At 43.1% G+C, this 13,701-nt stretch overlaps 1 protein-coding gene across 6 annotated transcripts in view; it reads left to right on the plus strand.

Moving 5' to 3' along the window:
- Positions 1-13,701, plus strand: part of myocd (myocardin) — a 633,805-nt gene that overhangs the window by 141,504 nt on the left and 478,600 nt on the right. For 5 of the 6 annotated variants that reach the window (XM_060844259.1, XM_060844268.1, XM_060844264.1 and 2 more), the window contains one exon: positions 1,878-1,928. The exons of the other annotated variant lie outside the window; for it this stretch is intronic. The gene's annotated coding sequence lies outside the window, so the exon portion shown is untranslated. The remainder of the gene's footprint in view (positions 1-1,877; positions 1,929-13,701) is intronic. 6 annotated transcript variants of the gene reach the window in all.

Here is a 13,701-nt window from a genome sequence, read left to right on the forward strand (position 1 = left end):
GCTTATCAGAGGTAAGTGGGAATGTGGAAGTCAAACAGATCAGCCATGATCTCAATGAATGGTGGAGGAGGCTTGAGAGACTGATTGGTCTGCTTCTGCTCCTATTTCATATATTTGGGTTTACCAATGCTCACATATAATTGACTTTAATGTTCCCTTTAAAATTTTGTTGCTTTTCTTTTAGTAATGCATGGCCCCTTTAAACGTTTTTGTACACCTGTAAGATTAGTGGGGACATTTATTGAGATTGGCAAATATTGAGATGCTCTGAATATTTATTAGAAGGGCTCAGTTGCAGAATGACTGGGTCCTTGTCTTGTTCGTCTGCTACAGCAGACGAAAATCATCTGCCAAACTCTTTTTGAAGACAAATTGGAATGTGATATCGTCTTTTGATGAGAAAAGCTGAATTTTGGGAAGACTTTCTGTATTCATCTTAGTTCTACCTGTAAAGTTCTATGTGAGGAGCACGCTGTAATGTCATCAATATCACATGCTGCATAAACTGGCCAACAATACAAAGAAGGAGCTCTGAGTATGTAGAAGATCTTAAGGCTGTCATACCTTAAAGTTTCAAGCATGTGAATAAGAAACGGAAAGCAGCTATACTTCATGCTGATTTCTTCTGATGTGGAACCAAACATTTGAAACTATTGTCCATATGTTAACCGTCACAGTAATGGCAATTAGCCATCAGTTGATTACAGGATTTATTCTTTCCAGCAAATGATTTTGTAGTGTTAAAATGACAGGTGCAGCTAAGCATAGCTGAATGATAGCATTATTTGGAATTGTGGCACAGATTTTGTAAAGCTGTCTGCAGGGACTTCACAAACTTGTCAGCAGCTAATCACCTGTAATAGGAGAAAGTGAGGACTGCAGATGCTGGAGATCAGAGTTGAGAGTGTGGTGCGGGAAAAGCACAGCTGGTCAGGTAGCATCCAAGGTACAGGAGAATCGATGTTTCGGGCAAGAAGGGCCACAATGACCTGTAATACTACAACCTTGCTGTTTTTATTGCAGCAAAACTCGGACCGATGTATTGTGCTTTGTTTGTCATATCAACTGATTCATCGGAAATAGTGACATAGCAATATCACTTATAATAACGATATCACTATTCCTAGTTACTTCACCATTTACACTGTTAATAGAATCACTCTGATTTTTGCAAGGAAAAATGCATCCTTTAGTCTTTAGGTCAGCTCCTGGGAGTCAGTATTTCAAAGGGCTGCCAAATTGATGTTCGACCTTACTCTGGGAAAGAGCATTTTTGTTTTGAATGAGTGAAGGAGCTAAGCAAGACTGGAATAAAGCAGAGTACATGTGAAGCTTTCCAGAGTTGAATTGTGCAATGTGACTTTGACCTGGCTGAAAACGAGGCCAATGATGTGCCGCTTTTATGTTATGATCTGGTGCTGGTACCAAAATTGTAAATTAGGAATTGAGCTGGTTTGTTTCTAAGGAACTTATTTATAATTGAATTAAGAATCTAATGCATTTCACATGTTTAATATATCTGTGTGCATACTTATATTTATATAGGAAGAACAAGAGTTATGGTGTGAAATAGTACATTTGCCAGTGCTAAGGAAAGAGGCACATCACAACTCCACTGGTAGATTATATTGGCAGGTGTCCACGAATTAAGAATTGGCACTAGTAGGAGACATACCTTTGAGACAGGTCTGGTTCACACCAATGGGATTCAGCTGGTTTGTGGCTGAAATAAATGTTATGAAATAATGTTACATATGACCTATTTAGCAATTATGTATAAATTACCTCTGAGTGATATAAAGAACAAAGAAAAGAATTAAACTTGCAAAACAAAAACATCCTTTTCAGCAGAATATCTTGTGTTTATTCTTTTTCAGAGTGTCGGCTTGACTCAAACACCAGAACTACAGATGTGTTTTGAAAAATAGGTAAATAGAAAGCCTGATGATTATAATTACTGTGGTGATAAAATGGTTAATCAATTGGTTTCAGGACCGTGCTGTACTTGAGATAAATGGTTAACAATTTCAATGTTTGATTTATTGGCTGCTGTCTTATATGAGGTTCTTTGTGAGTCCAGGAAATGAGAACCCTCACTATGAAAAGCCTCTGTCTTTTTTTTTACCCATTTACTATGTAATTTGAGGGCAAGGACACATGAATTAAGAACATAGGAATTAGGAGTGAGAGTAGGCAATTCAGCCCATCAAGCAGCTCTGCCATTGAACATGATCATGGCTGATCCTATCCTGGTCTCAACTCCACTTTCCTGGCTGCTCCCCACAACCCTTTATCTTGCTTTTCATCAGAAACATATAAATCTATTTCTTTCTTGAATCTGTTGATTGATTGTGCCCCCACTGCACTCTGGGGCGGTGAGTTCCACAGATACGTAGCCCTCTGAGAGGAGTAGTATCTCCTCAGCTCAATTTTGAATCTATCTCCTCTCACTCTATATCTTGACCTCTAATTCAAGACTGTCCCAAAAGGAGGACCATCTGTTCAACATTTAGCATCTTATATCAGATTCCCCTTCATTCTTTTGAATTCCAGCGAGCATAAGCCCAAAGCCACTCAACTGTTCCTTGTAAGATAGCCCTTTCATCCCTGGAATCAACCTGGTGTACCTCCTTTTTACCAAGACAAGCTATTTTGCCAGATTTTCAATGGAGTTCTGGTAGTCCAGTACTACAGTTGAAGAATTAAGACAAAGTGCTGGAAATGCTCATCAGGTCAGGCAGTATCTATGGAGGGGCAACTGAAATGTCATCTGGAGTCAAATATGACGCTTTCAAATTTACATTATTTGCACTATGTTGCTCTATTTTTATGGATGACTAGGAAAATTCAACCTAAATCTACTTGAATTGGCTTCATTCCTTCATACCTGTTGCTGCTTTACACAACCCTCGGAATCAGGGAAGACATGGTATATTTTGTTCCTGATCAGTGGATGATAGTTCCTTCCGAATTGTGTTTTGTTACATACTCTGCTAAAGCCAGTTAGGAATCTTTCAAATCAAGCAAATGTTTGCTTTTATTTAAGTGCTGCTGAAAAATTGTCTGTGGTTCTTCAGTCATTGGGAAATATAAATGGTCGAGATTGTTTTCTGCTGTTCTCAAAACTCAGCAATCATTTTTATGAACCTCACTCAATTTCCTCTGGTCTTGGGACAGAAGGACAGAAGTGCAAGACATGAAAAGTGTGAAAGCATATATTTCAGCCAGCTGAACATGTATAGCAAGACAAAAGCTTTGCATGGTATAATGCTTCTATCGACCATAAAATGAGTGCCATTAACTGGCACGTACTTCTGATTCACTGGGCAGAACATAAGGAATGATGTACGTGTCTATAGGTTTTGTTTAAAAAAAGGTCATTATGCTGTCGTTCAAGATATCTGAAAGCCTATTTCAATAGCGCTACAGCTGTATATTTGAACTTTTAAGTGCCCTTGGTGTATCTTTGTGTGGTACAACCAACAGAATTTTGGTTCTGATTTTGGTAGCAGTGGACATAACAGAGACACTTCAGAATAATAAAACCCCACAACTTCTAATCTGCCTCACTGATGTGTTTCAACCCTGAGAAGGTCAATCATTACACCAATGCTGTGATTTTTCTTATCCATTTTCTAATGCTGCAATGCCATTTCAGACTCAGACTGCAGTCAATTGTGCCGATTTGCAGAGGGTTCAGTGCTGTGATTCCCGCTCGGTCGAATTGGCTGCAGGTGTATGACTCACGGGCTCTATCACAGAGAGCAAGTTATCCATCAGCCCAAATTGAATTTAAATTCAAGGGAGTGTGGAATAAAGGGTTAATTATACCTTTGCAAGTAAACGTGTGCATAAGAAGCTGTGTCACAGTTAATGTCAGATCTTATGGACTGGAGGTCTGAGTCTGTAGCATTGACAATACAACCATTGTCGATTGTCAGAAAAACCCATCTGGTTCACCAAGATCCTTTAGGGAAAAAAACTGTTGTCCCTCGCTGGTCTGTTCAACATGTGACTGCACAGCAATGTAGGTTAATTCTTGTCTGTAATGAGCATGTGTGTGAGGTGCATGTATTACCGTTTGCCGTTTAGGGAAATCTGTTTGTCATGCATGTGACTCAGATCCATTTAAAAGGTTGTTGACTATTCATTCCCCTCTGAAGTAGCCTAAGAAGCCACTCGGTGTAAGGGCAGCTGGAAACGGGCAGCCAGTGCTGGTCTGGACAGGGCAGTCCACATTCCACGAGACAATGGGAAACTGTTCACTGCCGATTCTGGGTTATTAGTGAAGGGCAACATCTTGCAAATGAATAAATAACATCTCCCTTCAAACATTAGTCCTGCTATCCCAGGAATCAGTCTGGTAAACAGCTTGTGGGAAACCCAGCCTGGGAGCCTTCTCATGTCTTTGCCTCTTTATTTACTATTAAGAGCACTGTGCCTGTTAGCCATCAGTGGAGTGAGATAAGCTCACCAGAAATATTACCCCATCTCTGCAAAACTGGTCAAAGCGTCCATCATAAAAAGTGGACACCCTGTCTTGGGAGTTGCTGTGGGGCTGCCTTGAGTGAAGTAATGATGAGCTTTTGTTAAGCATGTGTTTGACAGGAGCTCATATGGTGGCAAATAACAGTAAGAAAAGTACCTTGAGGTTACAGGCAGTATAGAGCCTGTATGAATAGAGCCAGGGTTGGCACCAGTTAGCTCAGTCTTGAAGTGTAGAACTCAAATTGACATCAGATTCCTTTTGTATGGAAAAGGCCCGATGTGTCCTAATGCTGCAAGTAAAGTACATTGATTTTTCTTTCTTTTCCCAACAAAGCAAGTGACCCATTTTGTTGTACCTGTAATCAATTGAGTTTGGTCACTTTTAACATGTTTTCCAGTCACATTCCTCTTCAGAATAAAATTGAATCAATTTTTGCTCATATTTCTATCTGCTGTAATTATGCAGTTAATCCATTGCCAAGAGTCCACCATAGCTTTAATTTTTTTATCAAGAGTTTCCAATCCTTGAACAGTCTTTGAAATGTCTGAGTGAAATTCTCCCAAGATAGCTTTAAATGAAACATTCGGAGAACGTTTCTTACCAAATCCAAGCGTTTGCCCATCAAAACCTAAAGTTTACATTTTCCTTCTGTCACTGATTTGTCTAAAAATCTGTCATTCGAGAAATATGATTTATACTTCGCTGCTGTTCTATTTTTACTCTTTCATCGGACTAAAGCAAAATGTACAGATCAGAGTGATTAGTGACTTCCTACTGGTATAACACTCAAAGGCATTGTGGTTTAAAAACTATACTTAGATATGGTAATTAGGAGTTTATCAGGAGTATATTTAGTGGCAACCTGAAATCTAAAATCCTTTAGTCTTTGAATCTGTTGTTGCTGGCAATGAAGAATTGCTGTATCAAGATAAAAATATCTTGAATTCCCTGTGTTTTGTGACTCATTGAACAAGGATGATGAATAATTAAGAGCTTAAGGAGGGAAATAATCTCAGGGGAGTATATTTTTCTGAAGAACCCTGTCACATTCTTGTGTGTAATGAGCATGTGTGTAATGTGCCTTATTACTGTTCACCACATATTATCCATTATCACTTTAGGGAAATCTGTTTGGCTTACATATGACTCCGATCCACGTGAATATTGTTGACTCTTCACTGTCCTCTGAAGTAGCCTAAGAAGCCACTCAGTTTAAGGGCAGCTAGAATGGGCAGTCAATGCTGGCCTGGACAGAGACCCACATCCCATGCAACAATGGAAAATTCACTGCTGATTACATATCCCTTAGAAAGCTAGCTTTTCGGCAGCACGGGTTGGAAAGCAAAAGAATTAAAGCAACTTGATGCTTTTGGGAAAAAAAATCTCTCCAATTCTCTGAGTCAATCTAGCATGCCTTTGAATTTGAAGATTTCCCATCTCTAGAGACACCTGAGACAAAGTATATGCATTAGCATCTTTCACATCACTTGTGTTTTTGTGATATAGCCTGAAGCCAGAGGCTAGAGCTTGAGGTGTGATACTCCACATTGAGCATGGTGAGCAGGAGACTTCTGCATTCTTACCTCCTGCCGTAGCTATGTTGGATGGATCTGCAAGTTGACAATCAGTCTAATTGGTCACATAGCGACTGCATCTTCCCAAATCAAGTCCTGGAGTAGGACTAGAGTAGAGAGTAGAGAGATAAGGGCATAAACATTTAACTGACAGTTTGTCCCAGAGGAAGCCATTAGCATTACCGGTGGATTGGTGGTCCTAAATTGACCAATTCTTACTTCCAGCACCCATGGAATAGAATGGAATTACAATGGCAGGTCACTTCATTACAGTCGCTCTGGAGGGAAGCTGATCCCACATACTATAACTCCTTCACCAAGAAAGTCATTGGTGCTTCACTTGTTGTAACCTGATGGACATTTTTGTACTAAAGGATGGTGTCAGAGGAAGAGTAGTACTTCAAATGGAAATTATTCTCTTGCACCGTAACTTTACCTACCCTTTAATTAGGAGCCGTTTCAGTATCTTTTGGCTGAAAAAGGAATGATCGTTGAGATTCAACATAGTGCACACATCTTTTAAAATAGGTCTAAACTCTAACAATGTCAGTGCACTAAACTTGATGGAATTTACAAACTGTAGACTTAATCATGCTATGTTGTGATCAGATTATTGTATAAGTATACACAAACAAATTATTGACATTTCAACTTTTGTGGGCTTATCTAACAATAGGAAAGAACATGATTTTTCGTGATTGCCAAGGTAAACAGCATCCCTTCAATTGGTTTACCAGAATGTAGTGGTGCTGATAGGGGTCCTGTTACTTGGGAATGAGTTTTGTATACTTCCACAGGTTTTCACTGGTTAGAAGGCTGGTGAATATAAATTCAGAATTTGTTCTGGGCGACAGGTTATAGGTACTGACCAACCATGAACATTTCCCATGGGATTCCAATAGATCACTAAGGAGGATGTAATTTGTAAGTGCAATTTAAGCTTGGTTACTGAATATCAAAAGTCAAATAAACAAACTCCTTGACTTGTGCCCTTCTTGTTGTGACCTAATTGGTTCATGAATTACGAGAATTAGGCTGCAAATGGAATTTTTTGGCTGGCTTGTTGTAATAAGTGCATTTCTACTACTGCACATGTAACAGAACTTAACTTCAAATCCCATAACGTCATATTGGGATAGAATAGTAAGTTCAAACTATTGGAATGTTTTGTGTGAAAAGCTTGTACATAAAAGGAAATTAAGCATTTTACTTTAATATGACATTTTATAATAGCGCTCAATATAGAAAATTCCTTTCTGAACAGATGCTTCACTGAAAATGTGAAAAAAATGTAATTTCATAGTATAGTTAAATAAATTAAATCACTCATTTGCAAAGTCTTTCAGTTATTTTAAAAGAGACAACAACTGAGTGATGGGCACATAATTTGCAAAGAAAATAAATGTGGGTGCCAAAGTTAATTTGGCTCTCACCCCACAATGTCATAAATTTCACAATTCTATATACCCAAATGAAAAATAGAACAGCTAAGCACACTCCTCAGTGGATTTGGCTGTAGTGTAATCAGGAATGGTCTCAAAAGTCATTACTACAGTCACAGACAGGTGGTTTAGTAGCTTTACAACTCGCTTTCTGTTATATTTCCCCTCAAGGTCATTAAACCTGAATGAGACAGAACAGAAGGAGGCTATTTGGCCCATCTTTTTGTGTTTGCTCTTTTGAAAAGACTATTTGATTCATCTCACTCCCTAGTTCCTTCTCTATAGCCTTAAGGCGTTCGCTCCTTCAAATATTTGGATATGGATAGGATAGGTAAAAATGGTGGCAGTTTAAAAGAAAGATTAAAATAATGTTTTGAGAGGAGAGGGAGATGGAACTCCAGATACAGTGATCAGTCATGTTGCAGCTGTACAGCACATTGGTTAGGCCATTTTTGGAATACTGCATTCAATTCTGGTCTCCCTGCTATAGAAAAGACGTTGTCAAACTTGAAAGAGTGCAGAAGAAGATACAAAGATGTTGCGAGAGTTGGAGGGTTTAAGTTATTGGGAGAAACTGAACGGGCTGGGACTAATTTCCCTGGTGCATCAAAGGTTCAAGGTGACTTCACAGAAGTTTGGGAAATTATGAAAGGGTAAATAGACAAAGTCTTTTTCGCCGGGTAGGAGAGTCCACAACTAGAGGGCTTAGGTTTGAGGTGAGAGGGGAAAGATTTAAAAGGGACCTAAGGGGCAACTTTTTATGCAGTGCAAGTGTGAATGGAATGGGCTGCCAGAGGAAGTGTTGGAGGCTGGTACAATTACAACATTTAAAAGGCATCTGGATGGGTATATGAATAGGAAGGATTTAAAGGGAATATGGGCCAAATTTTGGCAAATGGGACTACACTAATTTAGGGTCTTGGCATGGACAAGTTGAACTGAAGGATCTGTTCCTGTGCTGTAGAACTGTATGATTCTAGAACAGTCAGGGTGGAAGCAGCTTGACAACATTATGTGCAACCCTTGGATTCTGAGCACTCTGCTCATCTCCTTACACCACCTTACACAGGTTGGTTCTTTGGTTGGCACCAGATATATGACTGTTTGCTGTAGGACTTGGCAATCACTGCCGTTGCCATGTTGGGCCAGAATGCATGGCTAGTAAAAGCAGGTAGTCCCTTCAGCACTGCAGCTTTCCAGAAACAGAGAAATAAGAGGCTCTGTAAAGATGGCTGAGCATCTGCTGAAGACCTATGACCACCCTGAATTGAAAAGCTTCCCAACCTGCCTCAATTGCTTCATTACCTGTTCTCTCAGTACACCATCAATGGCTGGGACAGGAAATGGTCTGGGAAACACAGCCACAACACTAATTTAGATATATTCATCAGATACATCTCTGCCGAATGGCAGGATGAAGACCCAATTTCTCTTTACACTATCACTGACTCTTTTTTGACTTTAACCTATGATGTTCACTCTGCAAAATGATGACATGGAACATGGGTGCTGATGGAATATTTTTCTTTTTTTTGTTAGTTATGCATAAAGAATTTCCATCAGGACAATAAAATTGTATTGACTACTTATCATTTAAAAAATATTCTTATTAATTTATTGTTGTTTATCTAATCACTGATCTATAAAAAGTTTCTTTTGATCTGTTTTGAGCATAGTTTCAGTAAATGCATTCCAGATTATGCTAATCTCCTCTTTAGAGGAGAAATTTTGCATGTTCATTCAAGTTCTTCCACTTAAATCTGTGCCATCTGTCAGTGCAACCTCCTGTCAGTGCCTGAAGGTGAAATGTTTCCGCTTTCAGATAAAAGGTTTTGTTGATTGAGCTGCTTTGTCTGCCAGGGCATGCAGCAATATTTCTAGCAGTCTTCCACTTTTCACCTCATTACAACTGAACTCTTCACTGCCGTTCTCCTGTAATCCTATGTCCGAAGTGCTCAACCGTGTCGGGTACTTCCAGCCTTCACACCAATTTCTCCGTGTCTGAAACCCAGCTACATGCAACTTAGGGCATTATAAGTCAAGAACAGTCTCTCCAACTGAGGTCCTGTGTGTTTAATCCTGAGGAAACAGCCTAGAAACACAACTTCACTGTGTGCTTTTTCATGCACTCTGCCAATGATGGCCATGCAAGCCAGCGCATCCAATCTGGACATGCATAGCAGCCTGGGTCAGTGCTGTGGTCTGCCCTACTCCTGGACATGTATAGCAGCCTGGGTCAGTGCTGTGGTCTGCCCTACTCCTGGACATGTATAGCAGCCTGGGTCAATGCTGAGGTCTGTGCTGCTCCTGGACATGTATAGCAGCCTGGGTCAATGCTGAGGTCTGTGCTGCTCCTGGACATGTATAGCAGCCTGGGTCAGTGCTGAGGTCTGTGCTGCTCCTGGACATGTATAGCAGCCTGGGTCAGTGCTGAGGTCTGTGCTGCTCCTGGACATGTATAGCAGCCTGGGTTAGTGCTGTGGTCTGTGCTGCTCCTGGACATGTATAGCAGCCTGGGTCAATGCTGAGGTCTGTGCTGCTCCTGGACATGTATAGCAGCCTGGGTTAGTGCTGAGGTCTGTGCTACTCCTGGACATGTATCGCAGCCTGGGTCAGTGCTGTGGTCAGTGCTGGACCTGGATATCTATAGCGGCCTGGGTCTGTGCTGCTCCTGGACATGTATAGCAACCTGGGTCAGTGCTGTGGTCTGTGCTGCTCCTGGACATGTATAGCAGCCTGGGTCAGTGCTGAGGTCTGTGCTGCTCCTGGACATGTATAGCAGCCTGGGTTAGTGCTGAGGTCTGTCCTACTCCTGGACATGTATCGCAGCCTGGGTCAGTGCTGGACCTGGATATCTATAGTGGCCTGGGTCTGTGCTGCTCCTGGACATGTATAGCAACCTGGTTCAGTGCTGAGGTCTGTGCTGCTCCTGGACATGTATAGCAGCCTGAGACAGTGCTGAAGTCTGTGCTGCTCCTGGACATGTATAGCAGCCTGGGTTAGTGCTGAGGTCTGTGCTACTCCTGGACATGTATCGCAGCCTGGGTCAGTGCTGTGGTCAGTGCTGGACCTGGATATCTATAGCGGCCTGGGTCTGTGCTGCTCCTGGACATGTATAGCAACCTGGGTCAGTGCTGTGGTCTGTGCTGCTCCTGGACATGTATAGCAGCCTGGGTCAGTGCTGAGGTCTGTGCTGCTCCTGGACATGTATAGCAGCCTGGGTTAGTGCTGAGGTCTGTCCTACTCCTGGACATGTATCGCAGCCTGGGTCAGTGCTGGACCTGGATATCTATAGTGGCCTGGGTCTGTGCTGCTCCTGGACATGTATAGCAACCTGGGTCAGTGCTGAGGTCTGTGCTGCTCCTGGACATGTATAGCAGCCTGAGACAGTGCTGAAGTCTGTGCTGCTCCTGGACATGTATAGCAGCTTGGGTCAGTGCTGTGGTCTGTGCTGCTCCTGGACATGTATAGCAGCCTGGGTCAGTGCTGAGGTCTGTGCTGCTCCTGGACATGTATAGCAGCCTGGGTCACTGCTATGGTCTGTGCTGGTCCTGGACATGTATAGCAGCCTGAGACAGTGCTGAAGTCTGTGCTGCTCCTGGACATGTATAGCAGCTTGGGTCAGTGCTGTGGTCTGTGCTGCTCCTGGACGTGTATAGCAGCCTGGGTCAGTGCTGAGGTCTGTGCTGCTCCGGGACATGTATAGTAGCCTGGGTCAGTGCTGTGGTCTGTGCTGCTCCTGGACATGTATAGAAGCCTGGGTCAATGCTGAGGTCTGTGCTGCTCCTGGACATGTATAGCAGCTTGGGTCAGTGCTGTGGTCTGTGCTGCTCCTGGACATGTATAGCGGCCTGGGTCAGTGCTGAGGTCTGTGCTGCTCCGGGACATGTATAGCAGCCTGGGTCAGTGCTGAGGTCTGTGCTGCTCCTGGACATATATATCAGCCTGGGTCAGTGCTGAGGTCTGTCCTGCTCCTGGACATGTATAGCAGCCTGGGTCAGTGCTGAGGTCTGTCCTGCTCCTGGACATGTATAGCAGCCTGGGTCAGTGCTGTGGTCAGTGCTGCTCCTGGACATATATAGCAGCCTGGGTCAGTGCTGTGGTCTGTGCTGCTCCTGGACCTGTATAGCAGCCTGGGTCAGTGCTGTGGTCTGTGCTGCTCCTGGACATGTATAGCAGCCTGGGTCAGTGCTGTGGTCTGTGCTGCTCCTGGACGTGTATAGCAGCCTGGGTCTGTGCTGTGGTCTGTGCTGCTCCTGGACATGTATAGCAGCCTGGGTCAGTGCTGTGGTCTGTGCTGCTCCTGGACATGTATAGCAGCCTGGGTCAGTACGTGGTCTGTGCTGCTCCAGGACATGTATAGCAGCCTGGGTCTGTGCTGAGGTCTGTCCTACTCCTGTGACTCCCATCATGTTTCAGCTTTCTCCCCCATTTCTATTAAGCCCCTTTTTGTTAATACTCACACCCTCACTTTATTTCAAGTTCATGCCATGCCCATGTTGGCTGCACATTGTCCCATGTAGATGCTAGTCTGAGACTAACTGTGATAGTACCCCATCGCAGATCACCCATGTAAAGTCTTTGAGTTCCCACAATGCCACCCTTTATTCTAAAACCTACCCTTTCACTGAACAGCAATCACTTCATCGGCAACACCTTGCAAGGAACCCGTTCCTCAGATATGAGCTGCCTACTTTGTGCAGGAGTCTGTGAACTGTCCTCTTGATTATCCCTGACCATTATTGAGCAAACCCTCAGGACTGACCATGGACCACCCTCCCATGGACAGCCCTAACTGAACACAGCCCAGCCTCCAAACTACTCCCTACTCAGCGCTTTGAGTGATCCACCTCAAACCCTTGAACTACTTGTACTTGACCTGAATGACTGTGGCCCAATCCCCAAACTGCAAGGATATGGAACCCCAAACTCTGTTAGAGCCAAGTGCCTGTCTGACCTTGACCAACACCCTGTCACTGTACAGTCAGTTATACCCCTTCACTGATTATGATAGTAACAGCTGACTGTATGTGGTCTTCTTTGTCCCCTTTCAGACGTGACCATTTACTTGAAACATGTAATGAGTTTGCTCTCAGCTCTGGGCTCATGTTGCAGGATGACTTTGACATATCCCAGTACCAGACAGAGACATGTCAATTCCACACAAGCTGGCAACCCTGTAACTGAGTACTGGAGAGCCTGTGTGCTGAGAAGCAATGTGACCCACAGAGGCTAGCAGACTCCAAGTCAGCACCAGTTGAGCAAACATTCAGAAAGCAAGCTAAGAGTCATAAGATGCATCCTGTGTGTGTGCGTGAGACGCATGCTCATTCCTGTCCTGAAAGCAATCTGGCAGAATCATAGGTAGCCCTGTGCTCCAAAGCAAAGTGTGGAAGAGTGAAGTGATGTGTGTGTTGGTCTGAGAGCATTTGTGACGATGTGGTGAGGCTGATACTTTGTCATTGTGGACCAAGAGTCAGTGGAGATGGTGGCCATGGAGCACTCGAGGATGTTGTGGTGAAGATACAGTTGGATGATAGCCAGGCAAGTAATCTGGACTTCCAGCATCCCTAGCAGGTCAATCACAGAATTATTTTAGTGCATTTTGCCTGCACTGGCTTGAAGCTCCTGTGTTCTCCCCCATGTCCTTGCACACAGTTAATGTCCAATAAATTACCATATGCTCTTGAAGATAGCAATTGAACCTGCCTCCAACACATTTCCAGGGAGTACATTCCAAATCCTAAGTACTCATTGTGTGAAAATATTTTTTTTCTAACATCACCTTGCTTTATTTGCACATCACTAAACATTAGTGCCCTCTTGTTATTGTTTCTTTTACAATCGGAAGCCTATCTTCTCTATCCAATCTGCTCATGATTTTGAAAACCTCTATCGGAGCTCCTCTCAGCCTTCTTTACTCCAGTCCTCAGAATTGGGATGTCAAAAATTAGTGGAGAAAGTGAGGTCTGCAGATGCTGGAGATCAGAGCTGAAAATGTGTTGCTGGAAAAACGCAGCAGGTGCCGTCATTTCCGCCACCGCCAAATGGACCCCACCACCAGGGATATATTTCCCTCCCCTCCCCTATCAGCGTTCCGAAAAGACCACTCCCTTCGTGACTCCCTCGTCAGGTCCACACCCCCCACCAACCCAACCTCCACTCCCGGCACCTTCCCACAAACGCAAGAAATGCA

This window comes from Hemiscyllium ocellatum, chromosome 25 (assembly GCF_020745735.1).
Source record: "Hemiscyllium ocellatum isolate sHemOce1 chromosome 25, sHemOce1.pat.X.cur, whole genome shotgun sequence".
Lineage (NCBI taxonomy): Eukaryota > Metazoa > Chordata > Chondrichthyes > Orectolobiformes > Hemiscylliidae > Hemiscyllium > Hemiscyllium ocellatum.